The 10,247-nt window shown below is 48.6% G+C and overlaps 1 long non-coding RNA gene across 1 annotated transcript; it reads right to left on the minus strand.

Annotated features, from left to right (window-relative positions):
- Positions 1 to 412: 412 nt before the first annotated feature.
- LOC142457957 (uncharacterized) lies at positions 413 to 9,609 on the minus strand. Its single transcript, XR_012786398.1, has 3 exons — positions 9,456 to 9,609; positions 7,272 to 7,709; positions 413 to 1,428 (listed from the first exon to the last, which is right to left on the minus strand). It is a non-coding gene; the product is annotated as an uncharacterized LOC142457957 (long non-coding RNA).
- Between the last annotated feature and the right edge of the window lie 638 nt (positions 9,610 to 10,247).

The raw sequence follows: 10,247 nt of genomic DNA on the forward strand, positions 1-10,247 counted from the left end.
CAGAGCAGAGACCCAAAACCCATCTGTAGACAGTGGAACATCCCCCAACAGAGGGGCCGCAGGGAAGGGATGAGTCAACCAGGGTGCAGTAGAGCGCTGATGGATAACACAATATTCCTCTGGTTCCTTGAGGCTTCATCGCTCCCCACTGTCATGACCCCAGTGCTGCCTCTCACTCTGGGCTGGACCTGAGCATGCCCACAGCTGTAGATAAGAGATAAAGCTCACGACACACGGAATCCAGGAACAGGAATGGGAATAGTGATATCAAAAGGGTATGGGGAAGATGGGGAGAGGAGGGAAGGAAGGGGGAACTGATCGCAATGATTGACACGTGTTAGTCTGGGTACTTTAGAGAAACAAAATCCACAGCAAACTCATGTATAAGAGAGAGTTTTATATAAAGGTTAAGTTTACATCAAGAAACATCCCAACCCAGTGCTGCCCAAGCCCACAAGTCCAACATTAACCCATTAAGCCATATGTCCAACACCAATCCACAAAGTCTTCCTCCATCTCACAAAGCAGACCCAATGACGCCAACTGCAGGAGAAAAACTGAATCAGTGAATGTGTAAGCATCTCAGCGCGGGCAGGGGTCTCCACACAGCTACTCCAGCACCCAGGGCTGCATTGGGGTAGGTCCTGGTGGCTGCTCCTCGGGGATGTCTTGCAGGAAGTGAGCCTTGCCAGCTAAATCAGGGAACTGGCTAAGGCAGCTGCACCCTGGTCTGACCACCAGAAAGCAAGAGACCCAAGAACTAGAAAGTCGAGGCTCGCCAAGCCATTTATCCCTCCGCCCTTCAATTAACCCCACATGTGTTTATCGGCCAGGTTGGCACAATAAACTAACTACCTCAGCACATAACCCCACACACCCCTCAGGGGAAGAACAACAGAAACCATGGGGGAAGGGAGACAGCGGTTGGTGTGGGATACGAAAATAATAATTTACAGCCTATCACGGGGCCATGAGGGTGGGTGGGGAGGGAGGGAAAAGAGAGGAGCTGATACCAAGTGCTCAACAGAAAGTAACTGTCTAGAAAAGAATGGTGGCGAAATATGTACAAATATGCCTGATACAATTGGTGTATGGATTGTAGTAAGAGTTGAAAGAGCCCCCAATAAAATGATTTTAAAAAATAGCAACTCTCTGCTCTTTGATTTTTTTAATATCACTTCAAAATGATTGTGTTGGCATCCTCCAGGGACCCAAATCGGGTTCCTTTTCAATGTGTGTTGAGTTTTGGAGACAAAGAAGTCTGAAGGGATGCGATCGGGACTGCAGGGTGGATGGGGCGAGGCTGCCGATGACATTCCCAGAGGACGAGCAGGTGCAGATTGTGATGGAAAAGCATTCCTGGGAGCAGTGTGGTTTTCTGACTTCCTAAAACGTCTTCTCAATACGTCTCTGTGGCTGTCCTGTGTCCTTTGAGAAAATAGATAGAGATTAACCCTTTGAGGCCCCCAAATGCACTGAGCTGCTCACTGAAAAGCCAGCAGTTTGAAACCACCCGCTGGCTCTGTGGGAGAAGCGCCAAGGAGCCTTTCTCCTCCCGTAAAGAGCTGCAGTCTTGGAGACGCATAGGGCAGTTCTACTCTGTCCTGTAGGGGCGCTGTGAATCCGAGCTGTCCATAGCAGGGAGTCAGCCTTGGCTTTAACTGACCCTGCGATCCCCTCAAAAGCCACTGTTTGATTGGACCGTTGTTTTTTTTTTTTTTTTAAGGCATTCTAACAAGGCAAAGTCAAATGTATTACCGAGAGAACTTGTCTGCAGCCCTTGACTGATTGCAAAGACATGTTTCAGCATGTTGTGTTCGGATTAAGCTGTGTGTGCATGAACTAGATCCTTACTGGCAAGTGTGTGTGTGTGTGTGTGTGTGTGTAACAAATATGGTAACAGAAACTGATGGCTCTCAGACATAACCAACCATCTCATGGGGTTGATGTTCTTGGTGTGAAGACTTATGGTCATTGCCTTGCGAGACAGCTCGGTCATTTGGTATAATATTGCTTGTAAGGTTTATGTTCTACATTATTTTGATGAGTCACATATAGGGCTTTCAAATGCTCAAAAGGGAACAACGACAACAAAACAGGTTTCTGGACCCATTGAGACTGGAAGAATTCCCCAAGACAATTTCCCCAGAGATGCTCTTGTTAAACTTGGAACTGAAACGGTTCTTTCATAGGCATCTCTTAGCTCATAAAGAATATCACCCTTCGGTACAATGAGTGTATTAAGCTGGGTTGGTCAGAGAAACAAATTCAGGGACACTCATATATGTGTAAGAGGTAGTTTTACCTCAAGAAGTAATTGCATATGAGGAAAACATCCCAGCCCAGTCCAACTCAAGTCCGCAAGTCCAATATTAGTCCATATGTCCAATTCCAGTTCCTAAATTCCTCCTCAGACTCACGAAGCCACATGCAATGATGCAAGAAGATCTCAGGCCGGTGGGTGCAAAGTCCTGTGGATCCAATGGCAGTGGACACATCTCCAGGGCCCGTGCAGGCCTCCATGTGGCTCACCAGCAGGAAGGTGAAGGCAGAGAGAGAAAGGGAGGTTCCCAGGACCCTCTTTAGGAGAAGGTCACGCCCACAAGGAGGTGCCATCAGGCTGTGACCTGATTGACAGGCTAGCCTCCTCCCCTACACTCCTATCTTCAAGTGGACATGAGATTATGTAACTAGGACAATGAGCTTTTAAAAAGTCGTCTCTATGGTCAACAATTACTCTAAAGCATAGATGAGGTGGTTGCTAGGTGCCATTGAGTTGGTTCCGACCCACAGCAAGGCTATACACTCCGGAATGAAACCCTGCCTGTGCCATGCTTATCCCTGTCCCTGTGCTTGAGCCCATTGTCACAGCCACTGTGGCAACTTATCTTGTCACGGGCTTTACTCTCTGCCACTGAGCACGATGATTGTTTCTCCAGGGACCGGTCTCTCCTGAAAACATGTTCAATGCATGTAAAACTAAATCTCACCATCCATGCCTCTAAAGAGCACTCTGACTATACTTCTTCCGAGACACATGCGTTGGAAACCACTACCTGAAACCCGTAGGAGAAAGACAGGGCATGGCACTTCCACCAGCATGGCATCCCACATAGCATTGCTTCAGATCAAGGAACTCACTTCACAGCAAATGCAGTGCGGCAATGGGCCCATGCCCATGGGATCCACTGGTCGTATCATGTTCCTCATCCTGAAGCTGCTGGCTTGATAGAATGATGGAATGGGCTCCTAAAGACACAATTACGGTGCCAACTAGGTGGCAACAACTTGCGGGGCTGGGGCAATGTTCTCCAGGAAGCTGTATATGCTCTAAACCAGTGGCCAACATGTGGTGCTATGTCTCCAATAGACAGAATTCATGGGTCCAGGAACCAAGGGGCGGAAGCTGGAGTGGCACCACTCACTATTACTCCTAGTGATCCACTTGCAGCATTTTTGCTTCCTGTCCCAGCAACCCTGTGTTCCTCAGGCCTGGAGGTCCTGGTCCCGAAGGAAGGAACTCTCCCACCTGGAAACACAGCACGGATCCCACTGAACTGTCAGCTGAGAATGCCCCCTGACCACTTTGGGCTTCTCATGCCTTTGAATCAACAGGTCAGGAAGAGTGTCACCGTACTGAGTGGGGTGATTGATCCTGATTACCAAGGAGAAATTGGACTGGTGTTACATAATGGAGGTAAAGAGGAATACGTCTGGAATCCAGGAGATCCCATAGGCCGACTCTTAGTGCTGCCATGCCCTGTGATGAAAGTAAATGGTAAATTAGAGCAACCCAATCCTGACAGGACTTATAATGACCCAGACCCCTCAGGAATGAAGGTCTGGGTCACCCCGCCAGGCAAAAAACCACAGCCAGCTGAGGTGCTTGCTGAGGGCAAAGGTAATACAGAATGGGTAGTAGAAGAAGGTAGTTCTACCTATCTATTACGACCACATGATCAATTGTAAAAGCAAAGTTTGTAATTGTCGGTGTATTTTCTCTCTATGTGCTTATTGCATATCTTTCCTTTGTTCAGGTATGATATAGCAGATACAATTGGACTCAGTGTGTTTTCATTTATATGTGTGACAGATAATTAATGGTAAGTATAAGTGTGATTTCATCAATGTCCAGAAATTATAGAAGTATATATGGCTAAAGAATTGTGTACAGGTGCCAGGTTGGCAAGGGGTGGATTGAGATAGTTTATTGTGCCAGCCTGGCCAATAAACTATGTGGGATTAATAGAAGGGCAGAGAGATAAATGGCTCAGTGAGCCTTGCCTTTCTTGTCTCTCGCTCTTTAACCATCGGATCAGTGTGCCTTGCTTGTTCTGTGCCTCAATCTGAAAGCTACACTACCTGTGGGACACCTAACCTATGGACTGTGTCATTGTAATTTAAGGCCCCTTTAAGACCTGCCTCACCAGAGAATTGAAATGTACATCTCTGGAGTTGGGGACTGAATGTTGGTGACCTGGCTGACAGTTGGTGACCTGCCTTGCTATTTGCTGCCTGTGCTGGGATAGCCTAAATCTCTCCACAGAGGACTACCTGGCGGCCCTCAAGACTTGAAGGACTGCCAGTGTCTCACAACTCTCTAACAGGAGTGAGTTGCACTGAGCCATTTGTACTGCTTTATAATTTAACAGTTCATTTCTTGTGTTATATATCTATCTATCTTTATATATATCTATCTTTGTATACATAAAGATAGATATTTATATATAATTATATATTTAAATTATAAATATAATTAAATATATAATTATATTTCTAAAATATATAATTGTATATAATTAAATATATAAATTATCATTATTTATATATAAATTATCAGTAATCTGGTTTTCTCTCTCTAGAGAACCCTGTCTGATACACCATATGAGAAAGATAGGGCTTTTTACTCCCATAAAGAATTATAGCCTCAGAAACTTACAGGAGCATTCTACCCAGTCCTACAGGGTTGCTAGAAGTCAGCATCGACTTCATGGCAGTGAGTTTGGTTTGGGTTGGAGTTAAGCTAAACTATTGTTTGGCTTTAGGAAGACTTCAGGAAACATCTGGGGCTCGAGCTGTAAAAGACTATTCAAGGCAAGAATTTCAGAGGTTCATTCAACCTCCATGACTCCAGAAAGCCTGGGTTCTATGGTAATTTGACATTCTGATATACACTACCCCGTTTGATCAGGATTCCTCTACAGACTCTGACCAAAATGTTTGTAAGGGTAGCCAAGCACCACCCGATTCTTCTGGTCCTGTGGGAAAGTTGGTCCTAAATGCAATTAGTCACACTTTTCTCTTTCCATTCTTGACTCTCCTCCTTCCTCTGTCGCTCCAGGTGACACATGGGTTTCTTTATTTTAGGACTTTTTAGGGCTTTTAAGCCGAAAACTGCATATATATATATCAAAAGGAGCTGGTGTGGAACGCTTCCAGGACTCCTTTGACCACACGGCTCTCATTTCATAATGCTTCTTGTAGGACGGTGTGGCAGTTACATCACCTCCTGTCAACTCGATGGAAGGGGTGGAGTCAAGCCTGCCAATCAGGTCATAGTCAATAAGGCCTCTGTGTGGGCATGCCCTTTTCCTGGGGATTCTGGGAACTCCTGTCTTCCTCCCTGGAGGTGGGAAACACAGTCTCTCTGCTTTGTCTTCCTGCTGATAAGACACACAAAGCTATGCTGGTGCAGTCAGAGCTCTGGAGACTGGAGGAGCCATGTGGAGACCCACGCCAGCGCTGAGATGCTTCCACCGTCACTGGATCCACAAGACTTTCCACCCACTGGCCTGCAAGCTTCCTGCATTTGGCATCATTGCATGTGCTGTGTGAGTCTGTAGTAGAATTTATGGACTAGTATCGGACATGTGGGCTAATATCAAACTTAAGGACTTGATCTGGACTGGACCGGGATATTTTCTTAATCTACAATTACTCTTTGACATAAAGTTCTCTCTTACACATCTATGTGTGTCTCTGGATTTGTTTCTCTAGTCAACCTGGACTAACACAGATGGTGTTTCTCAAACCCCATTTTGGGAACCTCTGCTGCATGGCAGGAGTTTCTGTGGGTTTCAGGTAGGAGGTTGTCGTCATTACACCTAAGAAAGGGAGCTTGTGTCTAGAATGACTCAGAGGCAGGAGCACAGGTCAGGCCACCAATGAGGGGGAGGCTAATGCCAGGTTCTGAGTGACAGGGGATGGGGCTGACCAAGTGTCCATGGGAGGAAGAGTGGATTCCCAAGATATTTAGGAGCCAAACTTTGTGAGAGATGAGGGAGTAAGCCAACTTCTAGAAAGGAGGACTTAGGGAGCTGGAGGGGCCACTCCCAACACAAGAATCATGCTTGGGGAAAGCCCCAGGAAGTGCCCTTCGGTGGGGGAGGGGGCCGTTCCAAGTTCTTGGGCAGAGAAGAGAGCAGAGCATCCAGCTAAGAGCTAAACTTCCCTGAGGCTGCCTGGGAAAGGCCACCCTTTATCTTGGGGGTGGGAAGTCAGACCCGGAGCTGTGACATGGCAGTGAAAGATCTGACAGTGACCCTGCCCAGGGCCTGCTCCCGGAAGGACTGGACCTAAAGCAGACAGCCTCTTCCGAGTGTCAATGACTCAAAACCCGGACTGGCTTTCCATAAAAGGGTATTCTCGGCTCACGTCATGGACAGATCTGGTGTCGGGCATCGTGCATTCAGGACTCAGGCAATGCCATCAGGTGGCTGTCCCTGCCTGCTTCTCCTGGGTTGGCTCCATTCTCTAGTTCCCTAGACACCTTCTCTACTCCAAGTGCGAATAAAGAGGAATTTTCTCTAAAGCTGCTAAATCCCCCAGGATGGGCCTCCACTGATGATGATGATGAGTCTCCTCATCTTTCATTTATCATTCACTGGAGCCCAACCTTAAGCATCAAGCTTCCAATCATTGTTTTCAAACTCTACCAGCAGCAATACGCTCCCATCATTCCAGCATCAAAGTTCTAGAAATGAACATTTTGGGCCATGCTCTGCCTGGCTTAGGTCATGTAGTCATCCCTGACTTTATTACCATGGGCAGACTTGTGGACACCATCACCGTGGTTTAGCCTAATTGGTTTAGCCTACCGCTATCACAGAAGGTGGAACTTGCCGTGTATAAAGCACATGGGGTGGGACAATAGGATCCCTCAAAGCACAACTGGGAACAAAAATTGCCACAAGAAGAGAGAGTGGGCTCTTTGAGGAAGACGCGGCCGTCGTCCCGCCGTGCTCCGTCCCCGGCTCCCATTCCTGACTCACCGATGTTCGCTCTCGCTGAGGAACAAGTCGGTCAGGAAGCGCCCTGCCGCCGTGGCATTTAAGGACACCGGAAAGACAGCTGGGGAACCAGAGGTGGCCATTCACCGAATTAGAATTACGCTGACCAGCGGCAAAGTGAAATCCTTGGAGAAAGTGTGTGCTGACTTGATCAGAGGGGCTAAGGAGAAAAACCTGAAAGTGAAGGGACCAGTTAGGATGCCTACCAAGACTCTGAGAATTACGACCAGGAAAACTCCCTGTGGGGAAGGCTCTAAGACCTGGGATCGATTCCAGATGAGGATCCACAAGCGTCTCATTGACTTGCACAGTCCGTCTGAGATAGTGAAGCAGATCACTTCCATCAGTATTGAGCCTGGAGTAGAGGTTGAAGTCACCATTGCAGATGCTTAAATCAACTATTTTAATAAATTGATTTATCTGTTGGTAAAAAAAAAGAGAGAGTGGACGCTGCAGTCTGAAAAAGTAACAAACACCTGGAATTGCCACTGAGTCTTAACTTTGGGAACATCCCTCCCCTCCCCCCAAGCAGAGTAGGCATTCAATGTATGTTTGGGAACTGGATGCATGGAAATCTCTGGGGAGAATAAGTTAATCCTCTGTGCCATATCCCCTTCGCCCTTCCACGAACCTAACTGGATGCTATCTGTCTTGTCACTACAGTATCTCTAGCTTCAGTGCAGAGCCTGACAGAGTCAAGGGTCAGAGAACACGTGAGAGAATAAACATATAAGCTTATCTACTCTACGGTCAGACTTTCTCCCTTTGGCCACGAATCCTCTGTGGCTCCATTTCCCCATCTTAGCGGGAGAAGGGGCCCACTGAGCAGTGGACAGCACAGCAGCGTTCAGTGGCTCTGTGGACATGAACGCTGGCTGAATGTGGGCATCTCCAGTCCTTGCAGGAGCCTCTGGGGCTGGTCCCCAGCCTTGCAGTCCAGTCCTGGGCCTGGTACCCAAGTGGTTAATGACCTTCCTACAAGGCAGGAAGCCTCAGCCTCGCCCCTCCCCCTTCTGTGCTTGCCAGATCCAGAATTCAATTTTTCGAGGGCTGCAGGACTAATCCATTTAGCAGAAGCTCCTAGTCATGGGAAAGGGAAATGAGTTAGAGAGGGCCCCTGGGAGACCAAGGTTTGAAATATGTTCAACTTCTGGATGGAAAATTACTGGGAGGCAAATCTTGGCCCTGTATAAAGAAGGGTGTTATCGGGAGTTGAACGAGGATAGAAGTGTAAGGCTTCTTTAGAGGTAACGAGTCTTCCGTCACTGGAAGCATTCAAGGAGAGACAAGTTATCCACTTACAGAGGCTGTTGTGCAAGGAATTAGGATGACTGCTTCCTTCCAATCCTGGATTTTAGGATTCAGAACCAGGGCATCTGCTGGGTCCTGGGACTGGTCTAAGAGGATGCACACACTCTAGTCCTTTAATCCTCTTAAGACCCAAGGAGGAGACTAGCTTAGTCCCCCTGTGCAAACCTGGAAGGCAGGGCTCAGTAGAAAATAGTTGTGTGACCCACATCATTCCACTGATGATACTGAGAACGATAGGCACCATTGATTACAACTTAGCTCTATTAATCAGTGAATCCTAACAACCATTCTACGAGGCAGGCACGACCCTCCCGTTTTACAGATGGGCAAACCCAGGCTTGGCCAGATGAAAGAACTCGCCCACGGTCTGAAGTCAGTAAACAGCAGCGTCTAGAAGCCAAGCCTGGGCTGAGGTCTGTCTGATTCCAAAATCTAGGCGTTTAATCAGAGCCACAGATGCAAATCCAGCCAAGGCCTGTTGGCTCTCTCCACTGAGGCTGTCTTCTGACACAAGGCCCTTGCCACTGGCTTCCTCTTCTGGGAGAAGAACAAGAAGGGCAAGGGGTAGTGGGATGAGCTACATCTCTTTCTTTCCCCCACCCCCACCCCCATAGCACCACAGAAGCAGCAGCAGCTGCAAGGTCGGGGGCTGTGGGTGAGAGGATTGGCTTTGCCTGGCAGAGTTGGTCCCAGGATCTGTCCTCAAAGAGAGAAGCTCACGGTGCTGGAAGATACAGGGGCAGCCGTGTGGGCTGGGGACTGGCCCCAGCAAAGCCACTTCCTCTGCCAGGACAACAGGCGGAAGGAGAGTCCCAACAGTCCCGGAACACCCACTGGCACATTCCATCCACTCACTCGTTAGCTCCTGACACTGACCGCAAAGGCCTAGGGCACCTCACCCGCAGCCTGCAGGGCACAGGTCCTGCTGCTTCTCAGCGCCCGTCTAGCCCGGAGCTTACTCCTAGTGTCCCCGGGGACCTCTTTCTGCAGCCCTGATCTCATCCAGTAATTGAGATGTCCCTGTGGCTGACTGTGGCACAACACCCAGGACCTGCCCCAGTGCCACCTTCTGGCAGGTTCTAGAAGGACAAGAGCCCTGTCCTGTCTGGCCCAGACCTGGGACTCTGCCTGCAGCCCAGCTGTAGGCTGGTTGGGTAGTTTGTCCTTGGCCCTGCTGCAGAAAGGATCTCCAACAGCTTCCAAGGATACCAGACTCTCAACCAGAGTCTAGAGACAAGACTGGGGACAAAGGGAAAGAAGCCAGGATTAAAGTATTCCGGACGATGAAGCGTCACAGTGGGCCAGCATCGCCCCAAAGGCAGTGGTTTGGTTTGGGGTTTATTGTGGCAATCGGACCACAGGCTGGCTTTGAAGATGCCTTTTTTTTTTTTTGAAGCGGATTTTTAGCATCTACTCAAGGCACAAAGGAATGAGGGCAGCGCACCCCCAGCCCGAGCCAGGGGTTGCTCATCTTTGTTCTCAGCCCGTTGCTTTTATAAGCTCTGTCTCCACGTGGGCACCGGCAGGACTGCACGCACACGGAAGACCCACCTTCAGCACATCTTTCTAGAACTCCTGTTGGCCTCCACAGGGGCAGGTCAGCCCTGCTAATGCAATTTGTGTGCACGTCGCCACGCAGGAGACCCC

Source organism: Tenrec ecaudatus, chromosome 10, assembly GCF_050624435.1.
Source record: "Tenrec ecaudatus isolate mTenEca1 chromosome 10, mTenEca1.hap1, whole genome shotgun sequence".
NCBI lineage: Eukaryota > Metazoa > Chordata > Mammalia > Afrosoricida > Tenrecidae > Tenrec > Tenrec ecaudatus.